Below are 15,651 nucleotides of genomic sequence, written 5' to 3' on the forward strand. Positions count from 1 at the left end.
AATATATTATAAGGAAAGAAAACTGCAAGCTCATATCTCTGGTATATATTTACACAGAAATCCCCACCAAAATACTAGCAAATCAATTTCAACAGTGCATTAAAAGGTTCATACATCAAGACCAAGTGAAATTTATCCTTGGAATGCAAGGGTGGTTCAACATACAGATATCAACCAGTGTGATATACCACATTAATAGAACAAAAGATAAAAACCATATGATCATCTTATTAGATGCATAAAAAATATCTGATAAACTCAACACCTTTTCATAATAAAAGAACTTATCAAAGAATAGAATGAAATTATCTCAACATAAAAGCCATATATGACAAGCTCACAGCTAAAATCTTAGTCAATAGGGATAAACCAAAAGCTTTTTCTCTAAGATCAAGAACAAGACAAGGATGCTCATTCTTGCCATTTTAATTAAATATAGCATTTAAATCCTAGCTAGAATAGTTAGATAAGAAAGAGAAATAAAACTCATCCAAACTGGAAGAAAAAAGGAAAATTATTTCTGTTTGCATATGACTATAATCTTATATGTAGAAAACGCTAAAGATTCTACACATAAAAAACTGTTAGAATAAATGAATTAAGCAATATTGTAGGATAAAAAATCAACATATAAAACTCAGTTGAGTTTCTACAAACTAACAATGAACAATCCAAAAAGAAAATTAAGGAAACAATTGTATTTACAATAGCACCAAAAGGATAAAATACTTGGAATAAATACAACCAAAGACATGAAGGACCTGCACATTTAAAACTACAAAGCACTGTTGAAAGAAGTTAAGGACATTAATGACAAGCTACACATATGTTCATGGATTGAAAGACTTAATGCTTTTCACATGCCCACATTACCTTAAGTGCACTATAAATGTAATGCAATTCCTATCAAAATCCAAATGGCATTTTTTACAGAAATAGAAAAATATAATCCTAAAATTCATATGAATCCACAAAGGATTCTAAATAGTCAAAACAATGTTGATAGAAAAGAATAAAGTTGGAAGATTTATACTTCCTGATTTCAAAACATATTATGAAGCTGGAATAATCAAACAGTATGGTACTGGCATAAAGACAGAGTATAGACCAATAGAACTGAATAGAAAGCCCTGAAATAGACCCTCACTTTTGCAGTCAAATGATCTTCAACAGGATAACAATACTAAAAATGGGAAAAGGAAAGTTTCTTTAAAAATGGTGCTAGGAAAACTGGATATCCACATACAAAAGAATGAAATTGGACCTCTGTCTTATACTATATACAAAAACCAATTTGAAATGGATAAAGACTTAAAAGTAAGACCAGAAACTATAAAACTCCTAGAAGAAAACAGGAGAACAGCTTTATGACTTTGGGCTTAGCAATGATTTCTTGAGTATAAAACAAAAATCACAGGCAACAAAACCAAAAATTGGCAGTGGAACTGCATCAAACCAGAAAGATTCTACATATCAGAGGAAATAATCAACAGAATGAACAGGCAAACTAGGGAATAGGAGAAAATGTCTGCAAATCTATTTGATAAGTTGTTAATATCCAAAATATATAAGGAGTTCCTACAACTCCTTATATATAAATAAAATATATATACATAAAACAAGTAACTTGATTTTTTAAAAAAATGGGCAGGGGCACCTGGGTGGCTTAGTTAGTTGACTATTGGATTCTTGATCTCAGTTCAGGTCTTGATATCAGTATGGTGAGTTCAAGCCCCATTTGGAGCCTACTTTAAAAAAAAAAATGGGCAAAGGACTTGAATAGACTTTTTTTTTTTTTTCCAGAAAAGACCTACGATTGGTCAACAGCTATGTAAAAAAAAAAAAATACTAAACATCATTAATCATCAGGGAAATGCAAATCAAAACTACAATGAAGTATCGCCTCACACCTGTTAGGATGACCATGATAAAACAAACAAAACATCAGAAAAGAACAAGTGTTGGTGAGGATATGGACAAGTTGGAACCCTTCTGCCAATGTTGCTGTGAGGAATGTAAAATGGTGCAGCCATTACAGAAAACACTATGCAGTTTCTTCAAAAAATTAAAAATAGAACTACCCTGAGTATTTATCCAAAAGAATCAAAGCCAGGATCATGAAGAGATATTTGCATTTCCATATTTATTGTAGAATTGTTCTCAATAGCCAAAAGGTGGAGACAATTTAAAAGTCCATCTACAGATGAAGAAAGAAAATGTGGAATGTACATTCAATAAAATATTATTCAGCCATTGAAAAAAGCCATTGAAAAAAGCCATTGAAAAATCCTGTCGATATGCTATCAGATGGATAAACACTGAGGAAATTATGCTTAATGACTAAACAGAGTAGAACAAATACCTCATGATTCCTCTTATGAGATATCTAAAGTAGTGAAACTTATAGAAACAGAAAGTAGCTTAGTGGGATTTTAGGGTTGGGGGAGGAGAAAATGGGGAGTTGTTCAATGGATACAGAGTTTTAATTATGCAATACAAAAAATTTCTAGGGATGCCTGGGTGACTCAATCAGTTAAGCATTTGTCTTCAACCCAGGTCATAATCCTGGGGTCCTGGGATCGAGTCCTGTGCTGCACTCCCTACTCAGTGGGGAGTCTGCTTATCTCTCTCCCTCTGCCTGCCACTACCCCTGCTTGTGCTCTCTCTCTCCCTCTCCCTCAAATGAATAAATAAAAATTCTATTAAAAAATTTCTAGGAATGCCTTGGTGACTCAGTTACTTAAGCATCTGCCTTTGGCTCAGGTCATGATAGCAGAGTTCTGGGATCGAGTCTCACATCAGGTTCCTTGCTCAGCAGGGAGCCTGCTTCTCACTCTGCCTGTTCTGCCTGCAGCTCTCTCTGACAAAAAAAAAAAAAAAAATCTTTGAAATTTTTTTTCTAGAGATTTACTGTGCAACACCTGCTGTACCATATACTTAAAATCTTAATAAGATTCAACAGGATAGAATTATTGAATTATTGGAAAGCTTGAATACATTTCAGCACAGAAGCAAGAGAAAAAGAAGGCAGTCAACAATTCCAGGAAAGATAAAAGGTTTTATAAGCAAAGCATATTCCTAAGAGGAAGAAACTAAAATATGGAATGATTTTGAGCAGCTTATGAAATGTTAAAAAGAAGAATTCATTTGACCATGATGTTAACAGCATTGCTGGTTTTTATCCTTCACTATATATCTGGGTTATTTTATTTGTGGTAGTCCTAAGGCTTAACACATACACCCAGCTATTGGGCTCCACTAATTGCTGGCTGATTGCTCTATTGTTTTTGACAATAACCTGAGGGCATACATTGCTCTGGTGATCTGATTCAATTAAATTTTAGCTCCTCTGCAGTTGAGGTTATTGTTTGAAATTTTTCTGACCCTGGAAGGGCTCTTTTAGCTGTCTAATTCCCTGGTTTTCTCTGGTATATAAGGCGGCCTATAGTTTAGCTTGTATCTCATATACAGCTACCTACTAACTCTTAATTGCTTTCCACCAAAACTTCCATTATTTTTGACAGTACATTTAAGCTGTGCTTCAAATAAAACCAGTCCTTTTTGAGAGAATGTTAGGGTCCTTCCTGGGCAAAATCTCTAAGGTTTGGCTCCAGAGCTAGGGACAGGGAAAATGATATGCTTTTTTCCTGAGAGATTTCCTTGCTTTAGGAGCAGGGACTGGGCAGTGGCAGCAATCAGGGTCTATGCCTGGAGGTGGTACTTCTACCCTTTGGGTGGGTCTGGGTGAATGAAGAAAGTCCCAAACTCTTGGATGCTCCAACTCAGTACTTAGCTTTCATAACACATGCAGGGGGCGGGGAATGGAATGATAGCGCTGGCAACCTACTCTTCTTGAGAAGATATCATAGCCCCCACCTGGAGGCTAGGAGGAGAAGGAGCCCCATAGTCTTGGCTATATTTGCCTAGAATAAGCTTCCGCCATATTGAGCTGGGATGGACTTAAGGAGGAAGAAGGTTGTGGCTCAAGTTCTGCAGACTTACTGTTCTTACCAAGATTTAGTAGATTTTCTTTAATAAGTGTTTCTTTGCTGTATACTCTTAAGACATTTTCCACAGATTTTCCATTATTGTTTTAAAAAAATAAAATATTTATTTACTTATTTAAGAGAGAGAGAGAGAGAGCGAGCATGAATGGGGGGAGGGGCAAAGGGAGGGGAAGAAAGAATCCCAAGCAGATATCCCACTAAGTGTGGAACCCCATGTGGCTCCATCCAAAGACCATAACATCATGACTAGAGTCAAAACCAGCAGTCAATCACCCAACCAATCGAGCCACCCAGGAGCCTCCATTATTGCTTTTTGAAATGTTTTTCACCAGTATCGTTGTTCCACCAGAGCTGCTTATACCCCTGTTCTGGAAGTATCTACTCAGAACATTGTTTTTTAATGGGATAGGAATCATGATAGCATAGGAGCTATAGAGAAGGATATGTAATTATTGCACATTACTTAGCTCTAGAGTGAACAATATATGGAAACAACCTAAATGTCCATCAATAGATGAATGGATAAAGAAGATGTGGTACATATATACAATGAAATATTACTCAGTCATAAAAAGAATGAGATTTTGCCATTTGTAACAACATGGATGCACATAGAGAATACTGAGCTAAATAAAATAAGTTGGAGAAAAAAATACCATGTATTTTCACTTATATGTGGGATCAAAAAAAGAAAACAAACAAGCAAACAAATAAATAAAAAGCAGAAACAGATCCATAAATACAGGCAACAAACTGATAGTTGTCAGAGGAGAACAGGTTGGGGGATGAGCAAAATAGGTGAAGGGGAGTGGGAGATACAGGCTTCCAGTTATGGAATGAATAAGTCCTGGCAATAAAAGGCACAGCACAGAAAATATAGTCAATGGTATTATAATAATGTTGTATGGTGACGTATGGTAGCTACACTTGTGGTGAGACAGCATAACATTCAGATGTTAAATCACTATGTTGCTTACCTGAATCCAATGTAACATTGTATGTCAACTATACATCAATTAAAAAAATAATAATTTGTGAAATGTACTATAAAGAATTTTAGCTTCTGAAGAAGGTAAATAAAAGCCATACCTTGAATCTGGGTGCTTAAAAAAAAACTTTAAGAAAATGATGTTTGAGCTGAGATCTACTAAAAAATGAACAAAATTAAGTAAGAAATGGTATGGGTAGGGTGGTAGGGGTGGTGGACCAGAGAGAGCAAATAGCAGGTGGGAAGGCCTGAGTCAGGGAGCAGACACAAGCATAGAAAGCTTAGTGCAACTGAAGCATAAGGGGGAAGGGAGAAGAGATTGAAGCAAGACTATGGGATAAGTTAGGCCCAGACTGTGTAGCCTGAGTGCTGAGGACGCTCACAGGTACTCTGGATGTTAAAATGAGAATAAGAAGCTTTTGAAGGAGTTTTTGAAGGAATTCTTATTCCTCTATTGCTGTGGTTTTTGGTTAATGTTGGTTATGCCGTCCTCGTATAAAGCCCATATCATTAGTTGAAAAGATCAGATCTAGGCATATCTAGAACAGTAGCTCAGGCTCTCACAAAATGGCATTAAAGGAAAGTACTTGGTTCACTGTTAGGTCTTGAGGAAGAGTCAGTCCATGGACATAGTAGAGAACTGTGGTAGAAAAGACCTTGCATTTAGCACCCACTAAAGGGACGTGTAGGGGCAGATCAGGTGATCCTACAGTTCTGGAGCCACCGCAGATATCTATGTTATCATGCATATAAGAGCTGCATGTTACTATAAGACATCATTTCTTAACCCCAAGAAGAAATTCTAAGACATCCGAAGACAAATTTTTTTTTAATTTAATTTCTTTTCAGTTTGTTTATGCACCACACCCAGTGCTCCATGCAATACGCGCCCTCCATAATACCCACCACCAGGCTTCCCCAACCTCCCACCTTCCGCCCCTTCAAAACCATCAGATTGTTTTTCAGAGTCCATACTCTCTCATGGTTCATCTCTCTCTCCAATTTCCCTCAACTCCCTTCTCCTCTCCATCTCCCCATGTCCTCTGTGTTATTTCTTATGCTCCACAAATAAGTGAAATCATATGATAATTGACTCTCTCTGCTTGACTTCCAGTCCCGTCCATGTTGCTACAAAAGTTGGGTATTCATCCTTTCTGATGGAGGCATAATACTCCATAGTGTATATGGACCACATCTTCCTTATCCATTCGTCCATTGAAGGGCATCTTGGTTCTTTTCACAGTTTGGTGACCACGGCCATTGCTGTTTTGAACATTGGGGTACAGATGGCCCTTCTTTTCACTACCTCTGTATCTTTGGGGTAAATACCCAGATCGGAAGAATAAACATTGTTAAAATGTCTATACTGCCTAGAGCAATCTATACTTTTAATGCCATTCTGATCAAAATTCCACCGGTATTTTTCAAAGAGCTGGAGCAAATAATCCTAAAATTTGTATGGAATCAGAAGACACCCCGAATTGCTAAGGAAATGTTGAAAAACAAAAATAAAACTGGGGGGCATCATGTTACCTGATTTCAAGCTTTACTACAAAGCTGTGATCACCAAGACAGCATGGTACTGGCATAAAAACAGACACATCGACCAGTGGAACAGAGCAGAGAGCCCAGATATGGACCCTCAGTTCTATGGGAAAATAATCTTCGACAAAACAGGAAAAAATATACAGTGGGAAAAAGTTTCTTCAACAAATGGTGCTGGGAAAACTGGACAGCTATATGTAGAAGAATGAAACTCGGCCATTCTCTTACACCGTACATAAAGATAAACTCAAAATGGATAAAAGACCTCAACATGAGACAGGAGTCCATCAGAATCCTAGAGAAGAACATAGGCAGTAACCTCTTCGATATCAGCCACAGCAACTTCTTTCAAGATATGTCTCCAAAGGCAAAGGAAACAAAAGTGAAAATAAACTTTTGAAACTTCATCAAGATCAAGAGCTTCTGCACAGCAAAGGAAACAGTCAACAAAACAAAGAGGCAACCCACGGAATGCGAGAAGATATTTGCAAATGACAGTACAGACAAAAGGTTGAAATCCACGATCTATAAAGAACTCCTCCAACTCAACACACACAAAATAGATAATCATATAAAAAAATGGGCAGAAGATATGAACAGGCACATCTCCAATGAAGACATACAAATGGCTATCAGACACATGGAAAAATGTTCATCATCACTAGCCATCAGGGAGATTCAAATTAAAACCACATTGAGATACCACCTTACACAAGTTAGAATGGCCAAAATTAGCAAGACAGGAAACAACATGTGTTGGTGGGAATGCAAGTTGGTGCAGCCACTTTGGAAAACAGTGTGGAGATTCCTCAAGAAATTAAAAATAAAGCTTCCCTATGACCCTGCAATTGCACTACTGGGTATTTACCCCAAAGATACAGATGTAGTAAAAGAAGGGCCATCTGCATCCCAATGTTTATAGCAGCAATGGCCACGGTTGCCAAACTGTGGAAAGAATCCAGGGACAAATTTTATTTTATTTTTTATTAAAGATTTTATTTTTATTTATTTGACAGAGAGAGAGAGAGAAAGAGAGCACAAGCAGGGGGAGTAGCAAAGGGAGAAGTAGAAGCAGACTCCCTGCCGAGCAGGGAGCCCCATGTGGGGCTTGATTCCAGGACCCTGAGACCATGACCTGAGCCCAAGGCAGATGTTTAACTGACTGAGCCACTCAAGTGCCTCCAGGGCCAAATTTTAACATGACTGACTGTTCCATATTTAATGGAGATACTCAGACACTGGTGTAGGGACTAAAAGTTTACAGTAGAGCTGCCGGTAGCATGTCTGAAATAAGATCACTACCTATTTTTTTAAAGTTAAGAACCTAAAGTATCAAAGGGGAGATGGGGGGAGGGAGGGTTAAATGGGTGATGGGTATTAAGGAGGATACTTGTCCTGATAAGTGCTGGGTATTATATGTAAGTGATGAATCACTAAATCCTACACTTGAAAGTAATATTACACCGTATGTTAACTAACTGGAATTTAAATAAAAATTTGAGGGAAAAGAAAGTAGAACCTAAAGTAGTCGCACTGACCGTGGATCCTCCAAATGCAAATTTAGAGATTACCCCTATGGTAGCCTTCAAAATATCCAGTTTTGTCTACAATGCCGTGTTCAGAATCTCTGGTTCCAACTTCACAATTGTACCAGGATTAGATGAAAAAGCAATAGTGGAAAAGCAAGGATTATGGGCCTTCAAATGTCTTGCTACTGTTTTGCTCATACATATATGAACCTGCCAAACTCTGTCTATAAATCAGTTTAGTGGTAAGGGGGAGTGTCTTCCCATGATGGGAAATCCCCCAAGTTGAACTTTCTGTTACTCTGCATTGGGAAAAAAAAAAAAAAGCCCAACACCATAGGAATTTGATAGGAAAACATTTTCATACTCTGAACGTTTGTTAAATTTGTTGATGATAAAAGGAAAACTATAATGCCAAATAGGAAAAAAATACCAAATTTCTTGGAGGAATAACATAATAAGAGAGAATTAACATTATAGTAGATGTATACATTTACGGGGAAAATATATATGTATGTGCGCACACAAACATATATTGAATTTCATCTGAAAGGAAGAATTTTATTTAAAAGGAAGTTTGGAACAAAAACATTTACTAGCCCTTTGATCCAGTTAAATTACTAATGAAAGGGCACATCAGTGGAGATCTGAGGTTATTCATTTGCATATGTTAGTGAAGTCACTGAACAAGCCAGCTCTTCTGGTATCTTACTTCACCTAAGTAAAAAAAAACAAAGCAAATTGCTAGTTCTGACTCATGTGAATAATAGGCAAGTAAACTTAAGACATAACTGATTCTAAAATAAATTCTTCAAAGCTATCACTCATGGCTTTACTTTGGTTTACACTGAGAAAATTAATCATTTCAAAAGAAAAATTAGTCACTGCTTACAATTAAAGTACCAACATTTTTTAAAAAGGGCAAACTACAATGATGCCCTCATTTTCCTAGGGGACTTGTGGAATAACTTGGTGTTTGGGAACCAGTACCATAGTGTCCAGCTATAAGACTGACCCATCCATCCTCCACAAAATCCTGGCCAAATTTGGGTGCTGAGTGCCTCCCGGGATTGACCTCCAAGCCCAATTATCTGCATCTGGATGTAACAGATGGGCATTTTGTTCACATCACCTTTGGTGACCCTGTGGTTGAGTTTCTAAAAGCAGCTAGGCCAGGATCCTTTCTTTGACATGCCGAGGATGGTGTCCAGAATGGAACACTGGGACAAAGCCAGTGGTTGCAGTAGCCAATTAACCTACCTTGAGGACACAAAGAACCCTGGTGCTTTGATTAAAGACACTTGGGAGAATGAGATGAAGGTTAGACTTGCCATCAAACTGGGAACTACAGTGGAATGTTTAGCACCATGGGCTAATCAGATAGATCCAATCTCTTATGCCAGTGAAACCTGAATTTGGAGGGCAGAAATGTATGGGAGGTACAATGTCAAGGATTCATCAATGGAGGACCCAGTGTCCATCTTTAGAAAGAGGTCAGTGCTGAAGTGGGTATGATACAATCCATGACTATCCAGACACAGGTGCTAACATGATGGTGTCTGGCAGTGCTATCATGAGGAGTGAACACCCCAGGTCTGTGATTGACCTGTTAAGATACATTGGCTCAGAAGTGGCTCAGAAACATTCTCTTCATCAGTGCAAACTCAAGGAGCCAGATGTTTCTGCTCATGAAATTTCCCTTTTACTGGAAAACAAGAATGGTGACCACCAAATCATATTGCGTGAGGCAGTACTGCTCTCCTGAGCAACTCTTTTTTTATTTTATTTTATTTATTTCAGAGAGAGAGAGCGCACAAACAAGGAGGGTAGCGGGCAGAAGGAGAGGGAGAAGCAAACTTCCCACTAAGCCAGGAGCCTGGCATGGCACTCAATCCTAGGACCCTGGGATCATGACCTGAGCTGAAGGCAATTGCTCAGCCCACTGAGCCACCCAGATGCCCCTCCTGAGCAACTCTTTATTCTAATGTCTAAAACCTATTCTGCAAAATGCTCTAGGGGGTTAGAAATTAGTGTGTATACCTATGTTTTTAGTGATGGACTTCAAAGATTACTGTGGTAAAATACACTGCTTTTACTAAGAGACTTGATTTTATTCTAAAGAATAAAAATATAGCTATATTAAGATTATAAACAGAAATGCAATGTATCTCTTCTATTGTCTAAAGAAGCTTTATTAGCTATTATGAAAAAATAATTTCATGCATTTTTTAAAAGAATTTTCTGTTGTTTACCATCTGTTTTCCAAAAGCAAAGGAAGTCATTATGTTTTTCCTGTTTCATGTCACTTGTGATTGTGTATATGATTGATAATATGAGTAAAATGGAACTTATGAAAAATCTAAGTTTGGATCTGGCTAGGTAGTATACCATAGTCTTCTTACATCTAAAACATCTATTTTTCCCTTTTTACTCAATACTTAGTACATAAAAATGTACTGAAGCCCAGGGCTTTTCAGGTGGTCTCTAAAAAATAAGCATTGCTTTTTATCAGGGTGATTTCTCAGCTTTGCTCAAGGGACAGATTTTTCAGTATTTTTCTTCCCCTTATCTTTCTTAATGGCACCTACCATTCTTAACGGCATTAAGTAATGTTGTTGCCTGAGTTCTAAGTAGAAAGAAAATTAAACCTCCATTTGAAAATATTGAGTTGGTCCCTTTTGACCTATTTGACTTAGAAAATCACATAACCTGTGACTTTCTATTAACTCATTATACATCCAATGTAATTATAACAATTGTGTGGGGTTGTGTTGAGACTTGGAAGAGGTACCATAATATATGCAAAGCTTCCAGTACCATTCCTAGAATTTAGCACTCAATATAAAATACCTGTCATTATATAAGCTTGCTATGTGGGTTATAAAGTACTTTGATAAAATATTTAGCCTACAGATCATGGCTATGACTAGAAGAACAGGTATCTTTGTCCTCATTTAAAAGTGAGAAACTAAAGCTCAGCTGTAGGCTGGCACCAAGAAAAGGATCTAACAGGGTACAGGATTTCTGGTCTGTACTTCTTTTACAAATGGAGCCTTTGGGAGGTGGGGTAGGCAAAGGAAGCTTCTTTTATTTACCATTGTCTTATTTCCAGTCTAAGTTTACTCTGTAGCAGAGCAAGATGTCTGAGAATATTCTGGAAATATGGATACAGGCCCCAAGGATATCTATTTTGCAACTCCACGAAAGACCAGGTAGGTTAGGGGATGACAAGGTAGAACATTAATCCACAAACTAAAATATTTATAACTACACTCGAAGTTATATTAGAAAAACATATATGTACCAAAGATTTTATTCTTCTAAAAATTCTTGTTATGTAAGTATGGTAAGAAATTTTGTAAAAAAGACAGGTATCTTCAGTTTATTTTTTTCTCTGTATAAATTGTCAGAGTTTTTTTAAAAATGTAAAAATAAATCTTTAAATAATCAGGTCCGAGGCCTCCAAACCTGTGAGGAGAAGATCTTTTTTGTATTCCTGAAATCTTTTAGATCCCTTGGGATGGTTCTGAAAATAAACTGAAGGCAGTGAGGGGAGGAACAAACATGCTATCTGCCTTTGCCCTTCCCACCTCTCCCCTCCATCCGCCACTGGGATTCCCGGCTAACTAAGCATGTGGGAGTGTGGAGGCAAATGGCCTGGAGAGCTACTTGGAGATTGCCAGGTAAGACTTCAGGGTCCTCCTGATAGATGGTATCTAATCCATTAATCAGGGATCCCTAACTTAGGGCCTTGGGAACAACATATGCCTAGCTTTAGAGTAGCCTATGTTCCCTAAAGCCTCCTTCTTAGAATCATAAAAAAGTATTTAAACTGCTAAAGAGATTAATTATATTTGCCTAGGTAATATATATGCTGTGATTCAGATATCATCTGAACATACAGAAGACTGCCTCAAATCCTTACAGAACTGTATCACAAATTTCAAATAATAACATAAATGACTATTGCACAGTAGTGCTGCCAAAAAGAAAATGGTTAGTATTCATTAGGAGCAGTAGTCTCTTTCTTGTTAAGAGTAAATTAGTATATATTGTCTGAATCTGTTATATCATGTTGATGAAGTGTTAGAATATAAGTGAGGTTCAGTGGGGTGAGGTCCGGAGTTGATGATCAAGAAAGAATTCTTGAGACATCTTTGGTGCAAAATGGTGGTTTATTAAAGTGTGGGGACAGGACCCGTGGGCAGAAAAAGCTGCTGTCCGGGTTGTGAGGAGTGGTCCATTATATGCTTGCAAGTTGGGAGGAGGTCAGGGATGGCATAAGTCTCTTAAGGAATTTTGGAAGCAAGGTTTCCAGGACCTTGAGGGGCTAGCTATTGTTGGGAAAAAGGTTATTCATTAATGGTAATAAAACCTTTGAGACCCTTTAGATGTATATCAGTGGGTCATATGCTTGGGAATGATTGTCAGCACGTATCTTGGAGGGTTTAGAGATAAAGTTTCCAAAGGAATTGTGAAAGTAGACTTCAGGATCCTGGTACATGGTACAGGTTAGGGGTGGGTCAGGCTAGGATTGTCCTTTGCCCTTAGCCAAGTGTTAAGGTGGAGGTAGTTGAGTCCCTAGAGCAATGTCAATCTGCCTTTTTTAAGGGCTTGTCTGTGGGTAAGGAAATTAAATAATTTTTTGCCTGCCTCCGTTTCCCACATCAATGTAGCCAACATTCTACTTTTTAGGTAGCTAATAATCAGAATTTTCTAAGTTGGTCATTTTGTTAATTTACCGCACAAGAACAAAAAGGGCCCCAAACCCTAGTTTAATAGGAAGCAATCTGAATATTCTGAAAATTTAGTGAAAGTAAATTTATATATGACAAAAGGAAATGAAAATGTGAACTAAAGGATACATGGTAAGTTTCTTGCAGAAGTAGTGTAACAAGGGAGAAAGGTAACACTACAACAGGTGAATGAATGCATCTATGTTTAAAGTGTGTATATACACACACATGTGATGCTGTCTCTAGCTACTGTGTATTATGCATATGGATATGACATACATACAGCTACCATTGCATGACAGGAGGCACTTTGTTTCATAGTATCATTGCTTGATTTCTACATTTTATAGGTGGAGGAAACTGAGTGGTAACTTGTTTGTTCAAGGCCATACTGATTAGATTTGAATCCAGGTCTGCTTGACCCTGAAACTTCTGTTCTTTTTTGCTACATTATGCTTCCTCCAGCTGTAGCTTTGTGCCCTTTCTATCAGAACAGCTGGAAGAGTGAGAAGACTCCAGAAGAAATTTAGTAATTTACATGACACTCTATGATCCTCTCAGTTTCCCCTTTTCAGACACGCCTCCTTTAAGATATTCCCCTCCCCCACAATACCCTGCAGGCCTGCCTTCATACCCCCACAGCTCTACTACCACCACCTCCTTTGCCCCAACTGTCCAGATTCCTGCTTCTCATGGTGTCGTCTAAACCCGGCTGCTGGGCTGGTATCACATCTCCATTTACTTTGCCTGCTGTGGGCACCATTCCCTCAGAAGGTCTCTGTTTTCCAAAGCGATTGTATTGTGTTAGTGAGGGCAATAGTGTACTGTAATGTGTTACTCAGTACCTGGGAGGGTATTTACATGTCAACAGTGAAATGACTACATCTTTAGAAAGTACTAAAATTTGTTGTCAAAGTCATAAGCAATTTGGTGTAAAAAATATCAAGCTCATGGGAGAGACTTTTTTTTTGGAGAGTCAGGTCTCTAAGTGGACCTTAGCCATGTTTGCCTCCTTGTCAGGCCTATGTCTAGTTAATAATATTGCTCATCCACGAATCAATTCTAAAAAGAAATGATATATTTATCAACCTAAAAGACTTAGGTTATATATCACAGATATCGGCTATTGCCAATAGAATCATTGTTTTTTCCTGAGTCTGCGCCTCTTATGTTTGAAATCTCAGCAGTTAGTTCTCAGAGTCTGTATGCCTGCACAGGAAGTTTAAAAAAGGTATCTGTAGCAACTCTTGGTAGCTCAAAGAAGGCTCTGAATATTTAGATTTTATGTTCTTAAATGTCAAAAGCAGATATTCTAAATAACTAAATCAAGATAAAATAAGAAAAACCCGGCTTTTCTGTTCTTCACCTACACCAATGAACTCAGTCCAAATAACTAATCCAAAACTACCAAAGGAAAGGAAGAAGAAAGAAAACTAGAGACAGCAACATGAAGAGATGGAATACGAGTTTGGAATAAGTTCTGTTGCTAATTTTGTCCAAAATAATTTTTAGTAACTCTGGCCAAAGATGGAAGTATTTATGAAAATAAAAAATTCTTTAGGTGAATAAGATAGCCTGGTGCCTAGGACATTGGACGTCAGACTCTCCAGCCAAAAATCCTGTATCATTCAAATCCAAGCCCTTTGTGGAGCAACCTTGGACAAGGTACTTAACCTCTCTATATTTCTGTTTTCTTAAAGTGGGAACAATGAGAGCAATCAACCACATGAGGGTATTACAAGGGTAAAATGAGTTAATATAGATAAAAGCACCTAGAACTGAGTCTGGCATAAATAAATACTAATCAGGTGTTACTGACAACATCACTGCTGTTTTTGTTACACAATTGTCGCTACCACAGCTCAGAGCCTGGGAAACTCAACAATCCAAAAGTCAAAAAAAAAAGGGCAGTACCTGCACTTTTTTACATTTTTTAATGAGGCCAGTATAAAATGCCAATAATTTTGACTTGTGATGTGGGATTTTTGGCTTAAGATACAGTCCACCAAACACATCTTCTACTTACTTTCCCCAAAGAAAAGCATGTGCTCCGAGCTGTCTTATTTATATAAATGGCTACAGAGTGATTAGATAAACATTATAATTAAATGCCCCCTTCCAGAAATCTTTGCTTTTGTTTCAAGGCTAATGGAGGTGATCAGTCCTCCTTACATGAGAAGAGCCTGTGGCTGTCTTGTGGAAAACATAATTTGGTAGAACTCCCTTCAACATTATTACTAATTTTAGTTTCTGGGTTGCAGATGCTCTCCTTTTGTCTTTGTAGTTATTATTAGTACCTTCCTGTGTGTACTGAACAATAATGGTTTGTGATTCATTTTTTTGAAGTTTCCTTATTGACTAAATTAGCCCCCAGAGTGCTGTATATCCAGTTAGGTTTTGATATAAGGCATAAAATCAGAGAACTATGATCTCTCTGTAGAAGTCAAACACATTTTTATGCCTATTCTTTTTCCAAAAGTATTTTAGGTTACCAAAATGATAAAATCACACTACAGAATATTTATAGAATAAAAAATTAAAAAGAAATCTCTTAACAGTATTTCCACCAGTTACTGTAATATTTTTGGCATATTTCTGTTAGTAGTTCTTACATATATTTTCAACATATATGTAAGCATACAATGTCTTTAATCTTTTCTTTTCTTTCTTAAGGTGGTGGGGGAGGAGAAGAGTGAGAGAAAATTCCAAGCAGGCTCCATGCTCAGCACAGAGTCCCACACAGGGCTTGATCTCAGGACTCCAAGATCATGACCTGAGCTGAAATCAAGAGTCAGACACATAACTGAAGGAACCACCCAGGTGGCCCTTTAATCTTTTCTATACAGCAC

At 37.6% G+C, this 15,651-nt stretch overlaps 1 protein-coding gene and 1 pseudogene across 8 annotated transcripts in view; one reads left to right on the top strand and one right to left on the bottom strand.

The window, feature by feature from the left end:
• Positions 1–15,651, bottom strand: part of SLC4A10 (solute carrier family 4 member 10) — a 309,943-nt gene that overhangs the window by 49,106 nt on the left and 245,186 nt on the right. The gene's annotated exons all lie outside the window — the stretch shown is intronic.
• Positions 7,911–9,831, top strand: LOC131827715 (ribulose-phosphate 3-epimerase-like; annotated as a pseudogene).

This window comes from Mustela lutreola, chromosome 3 (assembly GCF_030435805.1).
Source record: "Mustela lutreola isolate mMusLut2 chromosome 3, mMusLut2.pri, whole genome shotgun sequence".
Classification (NCBI taxonomy): Eukaryota; Metazoa; Chordata; class Mammalia; order Carnivora; family Mustelidae; genus Mustela; species Mustela lutreola.